Source organism: Rhinolophus sinicus, chromosome 17, assembly GCF_057876585.1.
Source record: "Rhinolophus sinicus isolate RSI-liver-muscle chromosome 17, RSI-T2T, whole genome shotgun sequence".
Classification (NCBI taxonomy): domain Eukaryota; kingdom Metazoa; phylum Chordata; class Mammalia; order Chiroptera; family Rhinolophidae; genus Rhinolophus; species Rhinolophus sinicus.
Genome location: NC_142517.1, coordinates 68,023,358 through 68,045,728, shown reverse-complemented (window position 1 = coordinate 68,045,728; position 22,371 = coordinate 68,023,358). Strand labels below are relative to the sequence as shown.

The following is a 22,371-nucleotide window of genomic DNA, read 5'->3' as shown; positions in this document are numbered from 1 at the left end:
GGTATAGTTAAAACTAGATAATGTAATCTGTGATTCCACATAACAAGGCACAGATAAAATTCAGTACCTCCAAATTTTAAAGCAAATCAACTTTCACTCTCCCTGCAGAATACTTTGTACAACTTACAATGCATGTAAATGATATTCTGACATTGTCAGCCATATTAAATATTAAATATTAGCAAACTTTAATTTCTTAGGTTTCTTTAAATAAACAATACACATAAAAGATTTGATATCCTCAAACCCTAATACATCATCTTGCGTATTTCCTGGAGTGCACGTACACTAGTTTTGAGACCACTGTTCTACAGCATGGGCTTTGGACTCAGATCTGAATAATACTTATTGGCTATGTATCCTTAAGCAAGTTATTTATCCATGTCTCACATTGCTCACCTATAAAATGAGAATAAGAATAGCTATCTCACAGAGTTGTTTTGATAATTATGTTAGATTAATAACAGATAATATTTGTTGAGTGTTTACAAAGTGCAAGGCAGTATTCAAAGCCCATTAAATGTATTAATTTTTGAAGTATAATGTCTACAAATAATGAACACTCGATAAAAAATTAGTTTTCTTTCCCAGGAAAGAGAAATTGTACATAATCAGTAACATTTATTAGGGCAAATGGAGCTGGTTGTTTAGATGCCTATCTCTACCGTGCAACTTCAAGGCTCCTGCAGGCAACGTCATGTCATAACCATCCCTGTATCGTATCAGAGTGCGAAGTACAATGCTTTGAATGTACTAAGTGCTCAATAATTAAATGTTTTTGAATGAATGTACATAGGGTGCCACCATACCTTGCTGTTTATTGTTTGTAAAAATTCTAGCAACTCTGTTATTGACAGGAATGATCAATTGATTGCACAAGCATTGCAAAGCATGCTACTGTTTTTATACATACTCCATTATACCTTTGCAGGAGCATAACACTCCCCAGAGCTTTTGAAAATACAATAACCCTTGATTATTTGTATTAACAGATGGGAAATAAGGTATGGATAACCAAAAAATAATTTCTATTTGGATTTCGAAATGCGTTTCCGTATCTATATATGAGGACTGATATGCCTAATGTTCTATAAAAGAAAATGCACTTCCAACAAAATAAGCTGCTCTATGAAAAGCTGACTTAGAAAGAAGTTGAACGCAATTTAGTTTCTGTGATTTTTCCTCTTTACTTAACTCTTCTGTGGAAACTACACCACTTGAATTACTCAAACTACGTGGAATTTGCTGTTTTTCAGACCCTCCCCGAAGATAAATGTTTAAATGTTGGTTTTCATGGGGATATATTCTGCATAAAGTAGGCAATTCTAATCAATGAATTTGAAATCAAGATTAACTAGGTATTACCAAAAAAAAAATGTATTGAAATGTATTATGAAACATAACATTTGCTTCACTAAATTTAAGAATTTTGATTTTTTTATAAAGTATTTTATTAATTTGTAAACTGCATTGCACACCATTAATGTTCTTCATGACTTTTTTTTCAGATAAATGACCTGAGGTCACTTTTGATATACAATATTTACTCACTTAATTACATCTGAAATCTCACTAAGTTTTCTACCAAACTCACAGTGCTTTATTTATAAAGAAAAAACTAAGCAAATCATTTTGAAACATTTAGAGAAAGTAAAAGGAGGAATGATAAATGTAAGGCATTGTGTATTTTAATGAGAACCTGGAAAGATTGGCTTTTTATCTCATTCTTAATTATTCCTGATTGGTACACTCCTTCTCTAGGTGTATGGGAAGCAGAGTGTTTTGGTAGAAAGAACGTGGGCTTCAGATCTGAATCAAACTTCCACATTCCCAAGTTGTGATCTGAAACAAGTTACTCATTTTCCCTGAATTTCAGTTTCCTCATTAGCAAAAATGGGGCAAAAGTATTAAATGAAAACAGATATAAAGTGTTTGACCCATAGCAAAAATCCATTAAATGATAATCCATCTCCTCCTTTTCTTCCTAAACCAGAGGTTCTGAATTTATGGGTGTCTTCATCAACAATTTGTATTTGTCAGTCACATAACAGCTTATAAAATTTCTTCACATCAACTACTGAATTTAATCCTTACTGCCAACCTATGAAGTAATTTAACATTATCCTAATTTTTCACAGCAATAAATTGAGCTTCAGAGAAAGTAAATAATTTGCATAAGATCTTGCAGGTGGTAACAAAATTGAACTTTCACCTAACATTCCATCAAGCCTGGCTCCCCAACTACTAAAAAAAGTCAGCCAAAACTAACAGATGTTTTATACTAAGAAAGTGATAATAATATAATATAATATAATATAATATAATATAATATAATATAATATAATATAATACCAGGTCTTATATAATAAAATATAATATAAGACCAGGTCTTATATTAGTTTTTGCTCCAAAAGACACATTAGAGATGATTGTCTGGCTAGGTCTTATTTTCGGGGAAACACAGTAACATGAATAAGTTCTGGCAATCTAATATACAGCATGGTGATTGTAGATAGTAACACTGTATCGCATACCTGCTATTAGCTAAGAGAGTAGATCTTAAGTGATCACGCACAAACGAAAAAAATAGTAGCTATGTGAGGTGATACATATGTTAATGAATTGTGGTAATCATTTTATAATAGGTACATATATTAAGTCATCACGTTGTACCCCTTAAAAAAATCATGTAAAACCTAACTATATACAATTTTTATTTGTCAATTATACCTCAATAAAACTGGGGAAACTTTTTTTAAATAATAAAAAGTGTACATAATCTTTTCAGAACAGCAGTTGTCTCTGAGTACTGGCAACACACTTTATTTCTGTGTACTTTTTTGTATTTTTCAATACTTTCTATAGATTATATATTATTTTTATAGTTATAAAAATACCTTAATAAAATAATTACTTATTCATCAAAAACAAAACACAAAATAATATTGGCAAATAGGTTTGTCTAAAATATTGGATGGTCCATTAAAATAAAATCACCATTTCATCTAAGCAACTCTGAGAGAACAACTGATTAATCACTTAACATGAGCACAAGACTCTCAAGACCACACTTAAAGAATCATTTCTTTGAGTCCTCAGCTTCTCTTGTATCTGTTTCTTACTAATTAGGAGGAAACAGTACATAAAATTTAAAGGTGTATACGGGTTCTGGATTCTGACTGCTTTAAGTTCAAATCTAGGCTTCAGACAACTCCCTAAATATTAAGCTTTTACCCTCATCTTTAACATGGGGGAAATAAAAGGACCTACAGTACAGGGCGTTTGTGATGACAAAATGCAATAATTCAAGTATTGGTAATAATACCATTTATCAAGCATTTTACCATATGACAGGTGCTACGCTAAAATTTTTACATATACTATCTCATTTAATCATCACAAAACTCTGTAAATACTATTATTATACCTTTTACCATTGAGAAAAGTGAGGTCCAAGGTCCCACAATAAACCAGAACCAGGATTTAAATCCAGCAGACTAATTCAAGAGTATGAATGAACCCTTAGATTCTAAACTCAGTAAGCTCAATGCCAGGTACATAGCAAGCATTTAGTAAATCTCAGCTTGTATTTTTGGTTTATTTCTACTTTACCTAAGTGTCCACTTCTCATTTAACAGTTCCAACAAAGGAAATGAAGTGATTCTCAAATATTTCAATTTCATGACTCCTTGCTCTTACCCTACTCAACACCATTATGTTAAAAGAGATTACTGTGTGAGAGAGGGCAAGGGGGGGGGGGGGAAGAAAGGCAGAGACAGAAACAGAGACAGAAACAGAGAGAACACAAGCACTAAATTGTGAATTACTTATTAAGGGTTATTAATAAGGATCTGATTTCTATATGGCACTTAATGGACAAAATTCAATAGGAGAATTTCCAGTTTCTGGTTCCACATGGAAGGAGTCTGAAAGTTGCCTAACAACAAATAAAAAGCTGAACAAATGGAAAAATCAACAGTTCTTCTTGGATCCATAAAAGGGGAAAAGACAGGGCAAACAGCTGCCCCCAAGAGTGGCGAGAGACAACCGACTGCAGGGAGTCACGGCTTCCTGGAACAGAGACTCAAGAGTGGAAACTGCCATGAGAACCAGTGTTGGGTAGGCAAATCTGAACTACAATTGACCGACTGCTAGAGGCCCAATTTGGACAACCCTGCGAGGTAAAAACTTCAGGGGATTCAGTCAGGGAGAGTTCCCCACAAGAAGCCAATAAGCCTACTTCATTCAAATTAAAATTAAAAACTGCTCTGGAAAAGAAAATATCAAGAAAATATTTGCAAATGATACAGCTGATAAATGACTGTTACACAAAATATACAAAGAACTCTTAAAACTGAACAATAAGACAACAACCTAATTAAAAAACAGGCCAAAGAACTTAACAGACACCTCACCAAAGAAGATATATAGATGGCAAATAAGTCAATGAAAGTTGCTCCACATCATATGTCATCAGAGAAATGCAAATTAAAACAAGATACCACCACACATCTATTAGAATGGCCAAAATCCAGAATGCTGACAACACTAAATGCTGACACGCATGTGGGGCAAAAGGAACTTTCATATATTGCTGGTGAGAAAGCAAAGCAGGAGAGTCACTTTGGAAGGCAGTTTGGTGATTTCTTACAAAACTAAACATGCTCTTATCATACAATCCAGTAATCACGCTCCTTGGGATTTACCCAAAAGAGGTGAAAACTTAGATCCACACAAAAAACCTGCACAAGGATGTTTATAGCAGTTTTATTCATAATTGCCAAAACTTGAAAGCAACCAGGATGTCCTTCAGTAGGTGAAAGGATAAACAAACTGTGGTCCATCCAGGCAACGGAATATGACTCAGTACTAAAAAGAAATGAGCTATCAAGCCATGGAAAAACATGGAGAAATCTTAAATGCATAACACTAAGTGAAAGAAGTAAATCTGAAAAGACTATATACTGTATGATTCCAACTATATAACATTCTGGAAGAGGCAAGACTATGGAGACAGTAAAAAAGGCAATGGTTTCCAGGGGTGGGGAGGAGGACAGAGATGAACAGGCAATCCTCCATAGTGCAGAGGGTTTTTATGGCAGTGAAAACACTCTGTATGACATCATAATGATGGATATATAACACTGTACATTTGTCCAAACCCACAGATTACACAACACCAAGAGTGAATCCTAAGATTAAAAAAAGGGTGGGGGGGGACTTTGGGTGATTATGATATGTTAATCTAGGTTCATCATTGGGGAAAAAAACATACTACTCTGGTGAGTGATACTGATAATGGGGGGACGCTGTGTGCATGTGGGAGGCAGGGGTATACGGGAAATCTCTGTACCTTCCTCTCTATTTTATTGTAAACTTGAAACTGCTCTAAAAAACATAAAGCCTTTAAATGTAATATAGCATCCTGGATAGGAACCTAGAACAGAAAGAGATATTAGGTCAAAACAAAGGAAATCCAAATAAACCATTGACTTTGGTTAATAATAATACTGGCTCATTAACTGTGGCAAATGTACCATGCTAATACAAAATATTAATAATAAAGAAAACTGGTGTGGAATATATAAGAACTTTCTGTATTATGTTCTCAATCTTTTGTAAATCTAAAGTAGTTCTTAAAAATAACACCTATTTGAAAAAATTCTATTTAAAAAAGTCAGTTGTTTTGGGAACACAAGCATACAAGGTCAAGACTTGAAGAAGATGAGACCATCAAGACGGGCAAATGACAGTGTAACAGTGCCTTTATCTAGGAAAGGCATTTTTAAACAAATAGCTTTGAATGATTAAAAATCCCCAAATGAGAAATTGAAGAGAATTTCAGATTGGAAAGTTTTAAGGAATGAAATAATTATCCAGAGTCATGAAGCCAGTTCATGGGAAAGCCGGGACTAAAAACTCGTGACTCCCAATCCAGCGCTCTTTCTAGTATAAGATTGGCACAATAGAACATATTTGACTCCATGCAGTAAGTACACTAATAAAAAAAAAGAAAGAAAAGAAAAAAATGACAAAACGGAAAATCTTTGAATCAGACTCAAGTATTCTAGCCAGTATGGCAAGAACAGCTATAATTTCAAATGGCTTTGACCAGAAAAAAAAAGAAAGAAACTAAAAATTTGAAAAGGGATGAAACTTCAAAATTAATGGGAAGTGATGACAGGCTACCTACCCTGTTTGGTAGTTTCAGACCTGATTTTTTGCCTTTAAGGTAATAATCCAAAGTGCTTTACTAAGTAACCATACTAAATAACGTAAAATTATAACCTGTTGAGATAAAGTCAATTTTATAGTCTGCACCCTGAAATTCCCTCAATTCATATCTAGTTATAACTGAGCAACAAACGCATCTGTTAGTTGAGCTAACTTATTTTATTTTTCTGACTGCAATTAAAAAGTCATATTATGAAAATTTTCAAGCATACAAAAATAGTATATAATGAAACTTTATCTTATACCCATTATCCAATTTCAGTAATTCACAACATTTTACCTTTCATATTTAACCTATTGCCACAACCACTCTTTTTTTTCTGCATGATTGAACTAATTTAAGAGGAAGAGAACCATCTTTGGAAAAAGAAAACAGAAAGGATGGAAGCAATATTTTCAGTTATCCACTGATACTTGAACCAGAAAGATTCCCACCCCCTCTCCGAGGCAAATAAATACAAGCATCAGGAATAACAAAGTGAAAGTCTGTTAGATAGTCTACATATGTTATTTGACAACTGAACCACTGTCTATGATGAAGGAGGGTATTTTAAAGAATTATTTCCCACCTTTTTTTAGTTTGACACAAAGTAGTGGGATAAGAAAGAATGTAAAGCTTCACTGAGATTCCAGTTTCTAAAGATTGGCTTATCTTTGAGGAACATAAGGATTAATTTCAACATCTTTAAATTTACATAATCACCAACCTACCACATTCCAATAAGTACCTATAGAAAGAACAGTCTGCACTATTTACAAAATTTCAGTAGCACCAAGTCTGTTTTCAAAGCTCAGTTTATTTTTACAGTATAAATAAAACAGCTTATTTCCCACAAAGTCTCTGTGTGTTTTAGAGTTTTCCTATTTTGTGATTTTGAAATTTTAATTAGATTATAAAGTAACTTTGTCAAGTTTGGTGTTTTTTTTTTTTTGTAATCTTAATGAAACTGTTATTTTTAGACCTTGAAGGACTCTTCTGAGCATTTAGAATCTCACTTTTATTTCCTGTCTAAATGTTGAAGACAGAGACTATTAGAAGCTGGCTGTGCAGAAAATACAAGCATATCAAAAACACCTTCATTGAAAAGAAAATGTGAAGAATGTCATGCTGAACTGTCCCAATTTTAATCATGAAACAAAAGGCAAAAATTAGCAGGTCGAGATGGAAGATGATGGGGAGAGGGAAGTTAAAAAACAAAAACAAAAAAAACCGTTAAGACCCAACTGAAGTTTTAAAGCATGAATCTAAACATCAGAATACACGTTCTTTTTCTCAAATCCTCCAGATTGACTTTAGATTGCAAATCCAATGAACAGACTAATTCTCTCCTTTATTTTCATTAGCAAAATGTTAGCATATAGCTGCCTCTTGCTCTCTATTCCCCCTTAAATTAAGAAGAAAAAAAAGTCCTCAATCAAAAATATTCCTTCCTAAATAAAAGAAAAACAATTCCTTCCTATGTTTCATGTAAGTTAAATTGTATCTCTGTATAGCCCTATACCTCTGAGGAGAGCCTTGGTTTTCCATGTTTTCATTTATTCAAAAGGTATCACAACCCCATAATGCCTTCCTGTGCCCTGCTTCTCCCTAGTCTAATCTCTTGCTTTTCCAATGACTGTTGACCTTCCACACACATCCTATTCTTTGTTCTGACCACACATTCCTACAGTTGCTATCTATACATTCTGATTAATACATTTCTATCCTTTATCGGTTATATCCCATTTTAAGGGCCTCACTGTTCATCCCCTACTGACAATCACCTTTCCACAAGCCTGTAATCACCCAGCTAAATCACGTTCCCACTACTACTTACCCCTCTAAGATCTGCCTTCTCTACACACTAATTTCCAACATCAAACATCCACTCTTTAGGCAAAAAATGTATCCATTAAAAAGTCAGGGCCTAGTAATTTATCTCAAAACTCCAATCATTGTGAAAAACGTGCATGATTTTCCATAAATTTCTAAATCCTTTTTTTTTTTTTTTCCATAAATTTCTAATTCTTGCTGCTTTCCAAACAATCTGTCACAGGCTAGTTCTGTGTGTTGTGTCATCATACATTTCTCCCTATTGCACCCATTCCAGGTCTGTGAAAGTTCTTTCCTCTACTTTCTTAAACCTACATCCCCCTAAAACATCTTCACTCAGTAGAAATACTTGGGAGTCTCATACATCAGCTCTTTGCCACCATATCTTAATATTTTTGTGGGCATTTATTTTCATTCCATCCCACAGAAATTTCTTTCTTCTTAACTTTGCCTTTCACATAATTTAACAAATAATACCTAGAATAACAGATTAATAGTTGAGTATGTTTTAATATGAGTTATTAATAAAACATATAATTATTTACCAATCTGATCATATGTTTTATTTAAAAAAATCAGACTAGACATAGCAAATAGGAAACAAAAGAAGCAAGCATTCTAGAAACACAAAAGATTAAGAATGGAGGCAGATTAAATTGTCAAAGGCTGTCTTTACTAGAAACATTAAGCAGAATACTTGTCAGTCCTCTGACAAATATACCACCATACAAGCTCCGGACATCTAAGAGGATAAAAGGTCAAATTATTGAGTGAGGTCCCACCAGCCAAAGCTAAATATGGCTGAGACCTGATGCCATGTCATATATACAATCATGATTTTTGATTAAAAATAACAAATGAATGAATGAAGTAAAAGAGGGTAGTAAATGGAACAATGACTATGAATTGTATTATAATTAACCAATTCTGTGCAACTGTAGTCTGATTTTTTAAAATGACAAGCACTTTAGCAGTACTTCTCAAAGTTTCATGTATGGATGGATGACTTGAGATCTTATTAAAATGAAGATGATGCTTCATTACGTTTGGGATGGGGCTTGAGATTCTGCATTCTAAGCTCCCCGGTGATGTGGATGCTGCTGGTTTCACAGACAATACTCCATCCTATCCACTGATTTCCAAATATGAGATCCAAAAAAAGCTAAAAAGATTGACACTATTCAAAGCAACAATAAATGTAAAACCTGAAATATAAAGGCCTAAACAACTAAATATTTTTTATTTGGTCAAGTGAAATTTTAGTTTTAAAAAAAAACAGAAAAGAAAACCTAGGCAGAGAAAAATACAACCATGGTCTTGAGCATCAGTGACTCAAGAAATTCAGAGACTTAGAAGGAAAAACTAAATAAACTAGCCTGACCACCCAAAAGGATGACTGGTGCCATATTTTGGAAAGTTGATTACAGTGTTAAGAAACGATGATTTGCTTTCCACCCATTCCAAAGTGAAGTAGAAGATCCTGATACAAGATTCTGGGATTCAGGATTTTCTTTGAAGTGAAAGAATCTTCTTTCCTGAGTTACAGGAAACTTAATGAATATTAAGAATTAAAGGAAAATCATTTAGGTTTCTTGAGGATCAGAATACACAGATTACTTGAAGATTTCCTTGCTGCAACTTCCATTGAGGGGAGCAATCACTGATGGTTAGAAAGTTTCTTGAGGCAGAAAAAGAACAGAATTAAAAGATGACTGGCAACGACAGATACATCCAAGGATGCATACAGCATTTTCCAGAAAGTCCTACTGCTCTAGTAACACTAATATTACTAAGCAAGAGTGAAGATCTGTATTAAAAATACAGCATGTATCTATCATCATTGCTGTTAATTCCATACTTAATAAAGATAATCAATACACAAATAGAAAGTGCAAATATGCATGATGGAATAACTTCATTAAGTGAAATACATAATATCAAAGAGAATCATTTCAGGTGGTTTTTACTAGTAACCTTTCATAAGGTCTATTTAAAGAAATGCAAAGAAAGATTGTTATCTCCGAATATCTACCTTTTCAGCTTTCTTATAACATTGTCTCCAATAGTAGAGGAACAGTAGAGAAACTAAAGAAAATCAGACTAGTGAAATAGCAAGAATATTTATAGAGAAAGTAAAAGCCAAATTACTGGGGCAAGAAAATTTTAAAATGAGGATGTATTCTTGGAAACAGTCAGGTATAATAATTTATTTAAATTTAGAAAAACACATTCACCCATTTCATTTTCTCCAAACCAGAATCTATGTATCTTTAATAGTAAAGTGCAGACTCTAGAGTATCAAGATTATACCTATGTTTCCATAATAAAAAAATGTAAATGTTTTATGCTTTTGTAGTGCTGTTTTTAACCTATAAATCATAATGTAGGTATTTCCCGATAGTCACACACACCCCAAAAATTAGCCAATGGTAAATTTCGTGTCTGGTTACTAAAAGATAAAGATTTTACTAAAGTATCCATGCTATAGTCACTATTAACTGCAGCTACCAATTACAAGGAGAGAATTTCTAATGAATTATAACAACAGATTACACAGCTGTGCTTAGCTGTCCAAGGCCATTTATTAAGTCAAAACAAAATTCAACATTATCATTTTGTCCAGATGTGATAAAGGCCCAGACTTCACACAAAACATTAATATCTCTATACCAGAACAAAAGGTCACCAGGAGATATACCTGAATAAAGAATTTCCCTCAATGAACAGGAAAATAAACAGATTCTAGAGATTAATCTTGGACTTGAAGCAATTAAATGTATTCACACCTTCCATGGATCCCACTGTTTTGTCTTTTTGAGGCTCAGACAGCTTCATCAGTAATATGTTCTATTATGATATGTCAAGAGGCTTTAACATTAAACATGCAACTTGCAATATATATGTACATAAAATACATGATCATTAAGCATAAAAAATGCCTGCCTTCAGATTTTCATTATCATCATCATTTTTGCACAATGCGTTATATTTTCCAAAGCACTCAGACATGTATTACTTCACTTGACCATCACAAGGGCTGTGTGAAATGAGGAAAATATGCTCTTTTAAAGATTAAGATTCTGAGACACAGAACTAATTTGCCTAAAATTATATTCCAGGTTAACTTCTAGTTTTATTCTTAAATACCCTTAAGTGTTTTCATTTCTACATAGTTACCCTGTTAAAATCATTACTGCACCTAAAATCTGTGTCAAATTCTCACGTTTATTAAATAACTTTTATGTGCAAGTCTTCAATACATGCATAATTGTTGTTATAATTAATCAGTAACACTGACAGGAGTAATATTAGAAATATTTAACAAGTGACACAGAAGGTACCAACCAAAGAAAATGAACACTGAACAAACTGAAATATACCACCTAAATTTTACCAAAGGATATCAGCCGCATGTCCGCCCTGCCATGGGTATAACCCAGAGTTTGATTAGATCTCAAACTATAAATCATTTGTAGACACGTTTATCTGGCCTGAAATGCTAGAAAATCATCTAAAACTTTTCTAGAACACGTAGAAAATTCTGATAGAATGTGGTACAAAATTAAAGAAAGAACAAATGTCAATGAAAAAAACATTTCCTGGGTGCAAATATTCATAAATATGAAATCATTACTACCAAAAGTAGCTACAATTATTTCAAAACATTTTAATTTCTTTATACATACATATTCAAATGTATTTAATTTTATTAAAACGCATTAAGTGGAGTTTTGAACATGTTTTTGTGCAATTTTTCTTTTCCTCATATTGCTTGGCTCTTGCTCCCCTCCCTCTAAATTTCCTCCCATCCAAAGTAATCCATTTAAACAACTTAGTATGCACCCTTCCACATTCGTCTTCCTTTGCAAATAACTCTACTATAAATCAAATATTTGCATGTATGACATGACATATGAAATACATATTCATAGATTTTTGTCACTATTTTACAAAAATTTAATATTGTACACCCTTTTCAATAACTTTCTCTTCTTACTCATCAACTCCTGAAAATTCTTCCAGATCACCTGACATAGCTCTAATTCACATTTTAATGATGGCATTATATAATGATGGCATTATAATGATGGTGTTAATTTCCATTATTCATTAGCATTACCTTACTAATGGAATTATAATACTTCCCCCCCCATTTTACCACTACAAACGAGCTATGACAACTTTAAAAGCAAAAAAATACATGTCCTTAAATATCAATACTTATATTTCTATGGGATATATTCCCAAGAATGAGACTGTTAAATCAAAGGATATTACGAATTGCAATTTTTAATGGGGGTTACCAGAATGCATTTCAAAAAAGTTAAAATATATTATATTTCCACTCGTAACAAATAAGGGTCCCTTTTCCACACATGACCACTAGCAAGAAATGTTAAACCCATAAGACTAACAATTTTTTAAATGCTAAGACACAATATTTTTACTTAAATTTGAATCTCCTTAATTACTAGTGAATTTTAGCATCTTCTTGTGTTAACGAATAGTATGCTTTTCTGTGAATTGTCTTTTCCTTTTACATTGGTTTGATAACTTTTTTCTTAACAATAGCTACGAGCTATTGGATAGTAATCTTTTGTGTTAATATGCATCACGTTTCCAAATCTCTGTTTTCCTAATAATTTCCATTATATTATTTTTATATAAAAGTTTTGATTTTTATGTAATCAATTAAGCTGTTATTCTAAACTTTCTCGATTTTCACTTGTTTAAAAAATTTATAGGCTCTTAGATTTTTTGGCAAGTTTTTTGTTTTATATTTTCATTTAAGCCTTTCATCTTAGAATATTTTGCATGATGTACAAAATGAGAATATCATTTCATTTTCTTCCCACAAAGATATCCTGTTATGCCAATCCCGTTAATTAAATGTTCATTCGTTTTCCAGCTAAATTGTCATCTGTTTTAGCATTCTCTAAACTGTTCAATGGATCTGTTTGCCTATTCCTATATTGTTTTGATTAGCTGGCTTTATAATATGTTCTAGTATGTATAATGCAAGTCCCTCCTCACTGCTTTTTCATATTTTCTTGCCTTTTGTCAGCACTTAATCTTCCATGTAATTTAAAAATAACATTGTCTAATTCAAAAAAAAAAAAAAAAATCCCCATTGAGAATCTAATTGAAATTGCATTACATATATTAACTTTGAAAAAATTAACATTTGGCTGTTGTTTTCCCATTCAAAAACATAATTTGTGCTTTCTTCAATCAGATCTTATTTTATGGCTTTTAATAAGATATTACCTTTTTTTCTCATATAGGTCCTATATCATTTTTGATAATTTTATTACTAAGCATTCTGTAATTTGTGTTTTTATGGGAAATAATTTTTCCTAATAGAAAAAGTTTCCTAGATGCCTATTATTTCCAGAGAAAAGCTGTTGAATTGCATCTAATTATCTTCTACCCAACTACCTTACCTGTTTTTCTAATTTCTCTGGATTTTTAAATTAGAATTCTAGAATGTTTTAGGTAAGATCATATCAACCAAAAAGACACTTTAAGCTCTTCTCTACAAATGCTAATGTTATTTATATCATTTGCCTACTGCATTTGCTAAAGCTTCCTAGCTAATGTTAAATAATTGTCATAATTTCTTGTCTGTTTTCTGAAGTTAATTGAAATATTTTTAGGATTTAACCATTTCAGATTTTCTGTTGGCTTTGAATGAAAATACTTTATTATATTTAAGCAATTCTTTTATTATCATTTTGACTGACTTCTAAAAGGAGTATCTGTTGAATTATGTCAAATTACTTTTCACTATCTACTGAGATGAATGTATGATTTTGCTCTTTTAACTTGATGATGTAATGAATTATGCTGATACATTTCCTGTTGTTAAATCATGCTTGAGTTTCTATTTAAAAAACAAAACAAAACAAAAAAAACTTCTAAGTCCTAGCATATTATTCTTTTGAACTATTGCTGATATTGGCTAACATTTTATATAGAAATTTTGAATTTATTTCCTAAGTAAAATTGGAGTATAATTTATTCTGTACAATGGGAGAATTTAGTCCATCTAAACATAGTAACTGATATGGTCAATTTTATATCTTCCAAATACTTATAGTTCTTATTTTATTGTTTCTCGTTTCCCTTTTCTGTATTTCTTTGTTTGTTTGATCAAGTAGCTCTACATTCTATTTTCTCCTTGCTAATCTGGAAGTTCTGTGTTTTATTGCATTAACCTTTCCTTTCCTTATTCTAACAAACAGATGTAAATATATGTAAAACAAGTTTTCCCCCACCAAGAGGTTCTAGTCCCCCACTTCCATTTCTCCTAAATAAGTGAGATCTTTAGAATATATTTACTTCCCCCCCTCTTGTCTTTCTCCTTCCCTCTCATCTCTCACCATTCATTTTCTTTTTGCTCTCCTCCTACCCACTGCCTCCATCAACTAAGTTTTGATGAGACAGTTTAGTACTTTTAAAAGTCTTTGCAAACATATGATCCTTTTATTTCAAAAGCCTGAAATTGTCTATTTTATTACATTTTTACTAGCCATCTGCCTTTATCTCTTAAATAAAATTGCGCGCACACACACACGCGCACACACACACACACACACACACACACAAATACTCAGTATTCACCACTATTTCCTTTTCCTCTTCATCTTCCTCATCTTGAAGACTTTGTTCTGATTCACGTTGTTTGCTTACGATCTATTCTTAGGCATTTTCTCAATTGGGTATAATGGTCATATTCTCTGACTTGATTATCTCTAAATGTATTTCTTCCACCTTGACTAGCAAAGGATATCTTTCTGAGGATTGAGATTCTTGGATTGTCGTCATTTTTCCTTTTGCAGACTGAACATGTCCTTCCACTATCTTCCAGCTTCCTGTGTTGCAGATATGAAGTTTCCCCTTTATGAGAACTTGTTCTTTCTACTTGGGAGCTTACAAAATGTTTCAATTTATTTTCAGTGTTCAGAACTTTTATCAGGATATGCGTAAGTGTGCCTTTTCCTTCCATCAAGACCATCAATCAGTACACTCTTTCAATCCAGACTCTGATCTCTCTTAATCTCAGAGAATTTTTCTATTATTTAATTACACCCCTCCTCCATCTGTTCTTATTTCTTCCTCTGTAATTCCTATCATTCATATGTTTTGACCTCTAAACTATCCTCCAAGACTTATCCTTCTTACTCAAGAATTTCATCGTGTTTTATTTTTGATCTATGCACCCGGATGTGTTTCTTGCACTTGTTCTTTCAGTTCACTGTTTCAACAGTGATGATATTCTTCAATTTTTCCATTGAGTTGTTCAGCTGAGTTTTTTTTCCTAGTACCTAAATTCTTTTTTGTAGTTGAATTTCCTTAAATGCTTTTTTTCCCCCCAGAAAACCAGGTTTCATTTATTTTTGCCAACATTACTTGCTTGGAGTGTCTACTCTGATTTTCCTACCTGATCTTCCTCTTTCCCTCATGACTGGGTCCCCTTAAATGGATTATTTTTCATTGATAATTCGCTGAAACTCAGATCTGGTTGTTGGGGTATCCTAAATGGCATAAGTATGACACTTAGTGAAAAGCAAAGGTACACAGTCTGTCAGTTCCCTGCATGAGGAAAAAGATCTCTGTTGTCCTATTTCTTTTCAACCTCAGAGACAGAGAAAACTCAGCCAGCACATTCAGCTACTTTGGCTTTTTAGCTAGTTGGGGAGCCTTGGATACGTGAAATAGGCAAATATTGATCTTCTCCCACAGTGAATTCACAGACCTCAGAAGCTCAAGCTCTTCTTCCCAATGCCTCCTGTTTCTGATCTTTATCCCGGGATTCCAGTACTGCTCTCTAGTTGCTTGCCCAACCGAAGGTAGAAAAGTTTCAAAACATGGTTTTTCTGCCCAAGGTGCGATGGCAATTTTTCACAGTTGTCAACAGTGATTTGATTCAGAAAGGCAGCTAGGAATTAGAAGTAAAGGGGAAGATAGCCACACATAGATCACCTTGTTTTCAGAATCCTTAATTTTAAAAACGTTGAGGGAGGAGGTATGTGGCTCTGGAGTGTGTCTAGGAGTTCATTATAATTATTCCCAAGAATCAATGCTTTCCTTAGAAAACATATTTCTGAATACATAAAAATGACAATATGTTCTCTTTATGCTCTTAGATACAGATCCCAAAATATACTACAGCTATTAATCACTTGTAGTAAGCGTTAATGCAATCCTAGTTTTTAATTATTCCAGAACATAATTATCTTTTGTTTTGGAAACAATTTCAAATCAATTTGCTGTTGTTTCAGGTAGTATTAGGTTGGTGCAAAAGTAATTGCAGTTTAAAAGGTTACAAATAATTGCAAAAACTGCAATTACTTTTGCACCAACCTAATAGAAAGACAAATTTTGACCTTGGCCAATCATGTAAGTTTCCTAATGTTTAATTAGCAAGTCTTATAAATATGAAAAAGTATGTCAGCTGTTATATAAAAATTAAACATGCATCCTACACGGTGGTTTACGTGACATTACCCATCATGTTGTTCACAGCCCAATTACCTTTTTTGCTTTTCCAAAGAACTCAGGATATATCACCTAACATTGAAGTGTTTCAGTGGACTAGACTTCTCAACAACTTAGATAATAAGGTGAAACAAGTAAAACTCTGTTTTTTTAATTCTGTGAAATTTTATGAACTTTATTAAGAATTAGAAAGCTCATACAGAATGTTCAAAATCTCAATTGCAATCTACTAAGTGCAAAAAATACTGTGGGTTGTCTGTCCTAGATAGGAATCGTATAGGATATGAAATTTGGGTTTCATCTTTGAATCACTAGGTAACGTAATTTTATGTACTCTATTCAACACAATATCCTGAATTGATTGTAGATTTGCTTTACCACTGAGGGACGATATCTGACATATTTCTTTTTTGAATCACAGTAAATATAATTTTTTATTGGAACTTCTGCCATGATACAATTTCATTAAGTATCTAAAAGGGGAAAAGATCACCAGCATGTGCAAAAAATGGGACTTAGAAAAGTATGGAGAAAGCCTGTAACTGGTAATAATTATAACAATGCTAAATTTGAGCCAGTTAAAAGAAAATAAGGGAATGGATAGCTTTATAAGCAAGGATCAAAGTAATCTTCCTACGAGAGCTACAAAAGAGCCTGATCAACACTGAATCGCTCCAATGTGCCAGGTGCGATACCAAGCACCAAGGCTTTAAGGATTAATAAAACATGGTACCTTCCCTTAAGGAACTGCAGTTCAGTGGAGTATAATTCTAAATGTTACCTTTCCTGAGTGATCAATGTCAAAGAATTTGAGTCACCAGTTAGACTGCACATAAAAAACCAAGCTGAATCAAATTCACTTTACACTGGATGCACCCATTTTTGCATAATAAAACTCATCATTACACAAATAGTAGATTGAAACAGGTATGCATAATAACATAACATTACAGAAAAACAACTATTTATTTTTGGCTTTTATACACTTTGGCAATTCACTTTACAACAAATATAATGTAAAATATCTGAATCAGAAGGGCCTGGACTATTCATTTTTTTCCATACTGTTTTTCAGCTCATATCACCCCCTAAACAGTGTTGTCTTATTCTCAACCCTTTACTAGAACAAGAAAAATTATTGACAGCATGAGTTTTCAAAGGTGTGTGTGTGTGTGTGTGTATTCAGATGCAAACAAATAACATAGCTGTTAAAAAGACTAGGTACCATAAGATGTCAAAATAAGAAGAGTTCCAATGACAATGAACCTAAAGAGAAAATGTGTCATGCATAAACTGAATGTTGATCATCTTTCTAACCTTCACAGTATATTTTTCTTAGTGACGTATCCATTTGAAACATACAAAGTGATTATTGTACCATATTTCCTAATGCAATAAAAATAAGAGTCTGAAGAAAATTAGAAATACTGTCATAAGGAAAAAATGAAGTCACATAAATAAGAGTATAGCACTTCTATATTTCCTTATTCTTTGACTCCAACTAATACATATATGTACATATACATATATACACATATATACATATATATACATATATCATAACAACGAATACTATCTCTTAAAAACTTTGGGAGTCTCTAGTACCTTGTAAACAGAGTATGAGTATATATGTGTATACATAGCATACATATCAGTTTGTACTTGGTTTGACGTCAATAAAATTATTTGAAATAACAAAAATGAACTTCAGAAGTTTCTATAATTCCCTTTTAATTAACTGATGCTGACTATCCTAAATATAATCCAAACTTACATACACTGACTTTACCAGGGCTGATCATTTGAGTCCATTCCTCTGATAGAAGTACTTTTATCCTATCAAATGAAAATAAATCTCTTTCAGTATAGTGATAAAGTTTAAGTTACATGAGAGTAATCTAGACTCTATTCCACTTTAAGCCTAGTGGAGCTTGGTTTAGAACTCCGTAAGTGTGCGAAGGAGGAGATCAAAAGCTAAATTACATAAATTAAATTAAATTAAATTAAATTAAGGTACTATTTATTTCGTCCATCAAACTGCCAGGAAAACTAAGAGGTGTTTTCTTGTATTTGAAAACTGGAGAGCAGACAGCAACTTATAAATTCCCCCAGAAACAGATTTCATAATTAAGTGGCACACAATAGATACTTAATAAATAACATCTATTCTGAGGCTTACCACATACATTTTTGTACTAAATTGCATTTCTTTGCATCTATACTTACTGCCTAATTCTAAACTAGCATTGATGATCACGTTTTTTGTGTCAAAAACACAGCAGTCTGTGTAACCCAAACTTTAGGTGGCCCTCATTTAAGCCAGATGTTGGTTTCTGAAACAAATATAAGGACACAAACAACAAATAACATAAGGGCCTTCCAAAGTCAGTAGGATTTGCCACATTTTAAAATATATTCTGTTTCTGTTCTGCCTCACCCATTTTTTCTACATGATCCCTAGTTCCTGGTCTGCTTAGATTTAGTTCTTTTTTGACCTCTACCTTCCTAGTCCTCCCAGTATCAGATGCTTCTAGTCATGACTTCCTCAGACTGCTTTAACAAATGTTACCGAGCTTCACTGTTGTTCACTGAACCAAACCAGGCAGCAGCTACCCAGTTCATCCTCTGTAGACAAATTCTCTCTCAGCATTTGTAATTCTAGACTGAACAGTTAAATTTTAAAAACAGACTCTACCATAGCAACCATTACTCCCACTTACACCTTTCACCTTGTGCCCTTCTCTGGAACCTTCTCCAAATCCACTATAACTTTCTTAAAATAAAATTACCAGTACAAATATGGGCAAGCACTAAGTGAAAAAGATCCCAGAATAGAGGCATGATGTGGTGGTGATTAAAAGCTTTAGGTTCTCTAGAGTTCGACTTGAGTTTGAATTCCCACCTGTTATATACTGGATATATGACTTTGAACAAGTTACTTAACCTTTCTGAGCCTTAGTGTCTCTTTAAAAATGGCATTACCATGTTTCCCTGCAAATAAGACCTGGCCATATAATCAGCTCTAATGCATCTTTTGCAGCAAAAATTAATATAAGACCCGGTCTTATATTTTACTACAAGACCGGATCTTATATAAAATAAGACCGGGTCTTATATTAATTTTTGCTCCAAAAGACGCATTAGACCTGATTGTACGGCTAGGTCTTATTTTCAGGGAAACAGGGTATAAAAGTACTTGTCTCATAGGATTATGAAATTAACTGAGAAAATGTAGATATAACCAATGCCTGGTACAGAATAAATTGTCAATAAATATTGGCTGCTCTTGCTGTTACTGTTATTGTTACTGTTTATTACAAGAACAGAATGTACTTTAATTTTTTTACTATGCTTCCCACAAACAATTTTGCTAGTCTTTTTGGCACCAATGTCTTTAGAAAAGAGTCTACATTAATTCCTCAAAACGAGGTGTAATCAAAAAATACGGTCAATGTTTAAATTTAAAAAACATTACAGTAAAAGACACATTGCCATTAATCCCCCTCGCTTCCAACACACTTATCCCATGTTCTTGCCACTTTCTGAAGCAGTTCTGGGAGTCCTCTTTCGTGAGGGTCTTTAGTTGCGCTGTCGTGGCTGCCTCCATGTCCTGAATCGATTCAAAACGTTTACCTTTCACGGTCATGTTGACTTTGGGGAAGAGCCCAAAGTTACACAGTGCCAGAACCAGCGAATAAGGTGGATGAGGACACACCACAATGTTTTTATTTGACAGAAATTGCTGTACCATACCAGAAGCGATGTGTGACACGAGCCTGTCCGTTGTGATCACAAAATACAGTGAATACTGCTGCCGAGTGCCATCCAACAGAAAGGCTAGGATCTTCAATACAAGAAGCAGTGCATCAAACTTTAGTAACAGTGTGTGACAAGTTTCAACTTGTTTGGTGCAGTCAGTTGGGTATGAGCTACAGTTGAGAAAAGGTGTTTTAAAGTGTGCCGTAAATCATCCTCCATCACGACAACGCTCCGAGTCACACATCGCTGGTATATGGCAATTTCTGTCAAATAAAAACATTAGTGTGTCCTCATCTACCTTATTCACTGGACCTGGCACCGTGCGACTTCTGGCTCTTCCCCCAAATCAAAATGATTCAGGACATTGAGGTAGCCACAACAGCGCAACTAAAGACACGAAAGGGGACTTCCAGAACTGCTTCAGAAAGTGGCAAGAACAATGGGATGTGTTCAAAGCAAAGCGGATTATTTTGAGGGGGATTAATGGAAAGGTGTCTTTTACTGTAACAATTTTTTTTTTAATTTATTCACCATATTTATTATACCTTGTACATGTGTTGGGTGTCAGTTAACTACGTCTACACTCAGCTTCCCTTTTAAATATCCCTTAGAATTTTTCCTTTATTTGCACACAATGAAGCACTCATACCACCTTTTGTGCCCAATGGTTGATCTAAATTGTCTTACCATTTCTATTAGCTAGACATTTGGAAAGCCAGAACAGGTTACCACCACCAAATATACTGGAGAATTTGCTATACAGTCTCTGAAGTGACTTACAAACTGTTGCGATCGGTACCAAGAACATCTAGAGCTGTGCGTGAGTGTAGGGAACGGAGAGGATCCAGGGATAGTGTATCTTTCCCCAGAATGCTGTTTCATTTGTGAATAGGTAGTGATTGACGGTTTTGAGTCTTTCAGTACCACTCACACCAGCAAAAGAAATATGAGTCAATTAAAAAGAAACTGAGAGTGAATTTTTATTTTCAATTTCAAATGAAAACTTTGAGGTTATATTTAAAGACCTATCAAGTAGGTACACACTAATTGTGTGCAGTTGTTTGTTTCTATATATGGCAGTGAAGTATTTGTAAAGGCTTTTCTATTAGGTTGGTGCAAAAATAATTGTGGTTTAAAGGTTAAAAATAATTGCAAAAATCGCAATTAATTTTGCACCAACCTAATAACACAGCTTCTTTCCACTATTCTTTATCAAAATAGTCAATTTTCTTTGTCTTCCTTATCATCTCTCTGAGGCTGGAAATGGGGCCACAGGTTAAACCTGACAAGGTCAGGAGACTGAAAATAACCACATAAGATAGCGTGAACATAAAAAAATTCATAACTAAGGTGGGCGATGGCGGGAAATCACATTTTTAGCCTGAAGCTTCCTTCATAAAGTCAATCTTCACCTTAAGTGAGCCTGTTGTCTTTTTGAGCCTAAGATGACATCCTTCGAATGTCGTTAATCCCTTCTTCCAGACCAGAGTAGGAAATTAGACTCTCATTATTATTCTTGTCCCTTGATTAACATCTCTGTGAACTATTAACTATCCTGTACCACCTACGTAAAAGAAGTACCTGTTTCTCCAATTTACTTTTATCCAACCCCAGATCTCCCCCCCACTCCCCCAACCCCCCCCCTTTGCTTTCTCCCACCCCCTTAATCTACCACCAAGGGATTTCATATAACACTACTTCGATTCTATGTATAAAATAAGCTGCAAACCGACATTTTGCAGAGCATTTTCTCAATCCATTGAGATTTTGCTTCCCAGCAATTGTCATCAGTTTGACTCAAATAAACTCTTCTAAGCTTTCTCTTAAGTTTTTCGTCGACATCTCTTATGTAAATACATATCTGGATGGATGTAATGTAGGATCAAAAATCAAATGCAGTAGTTAAAAATTATCAATTTTAAAAGATCTATATGGAGATGACTCCTGATTACTCAAAGTATATTTATTTTTTGCTTAAAGATGCACAAAAATATTTTTTATTTTTAAGAAATATATTGATGTGTATTATTTTATAGAATTAGACAATGACTGGGAGTTAATAT

The 22,371-nt window shown here is 33.5% G+C and overlaps 1 protein-coding gene across 4 annotated transcripts in view; it reads right to left on the bottom strand.

Moving 5' to 3' along the window:
• Window positions 1-22,371, bottom strand: part of ZBTB20 (zinc finger and BTB domain containing 20) — a 777,577-nt gene that overhangs the window by 748,442 nt on the left and 6,764 nt on the right. The gene's annotated exons all lie outside the window — the stretch shown is intronic.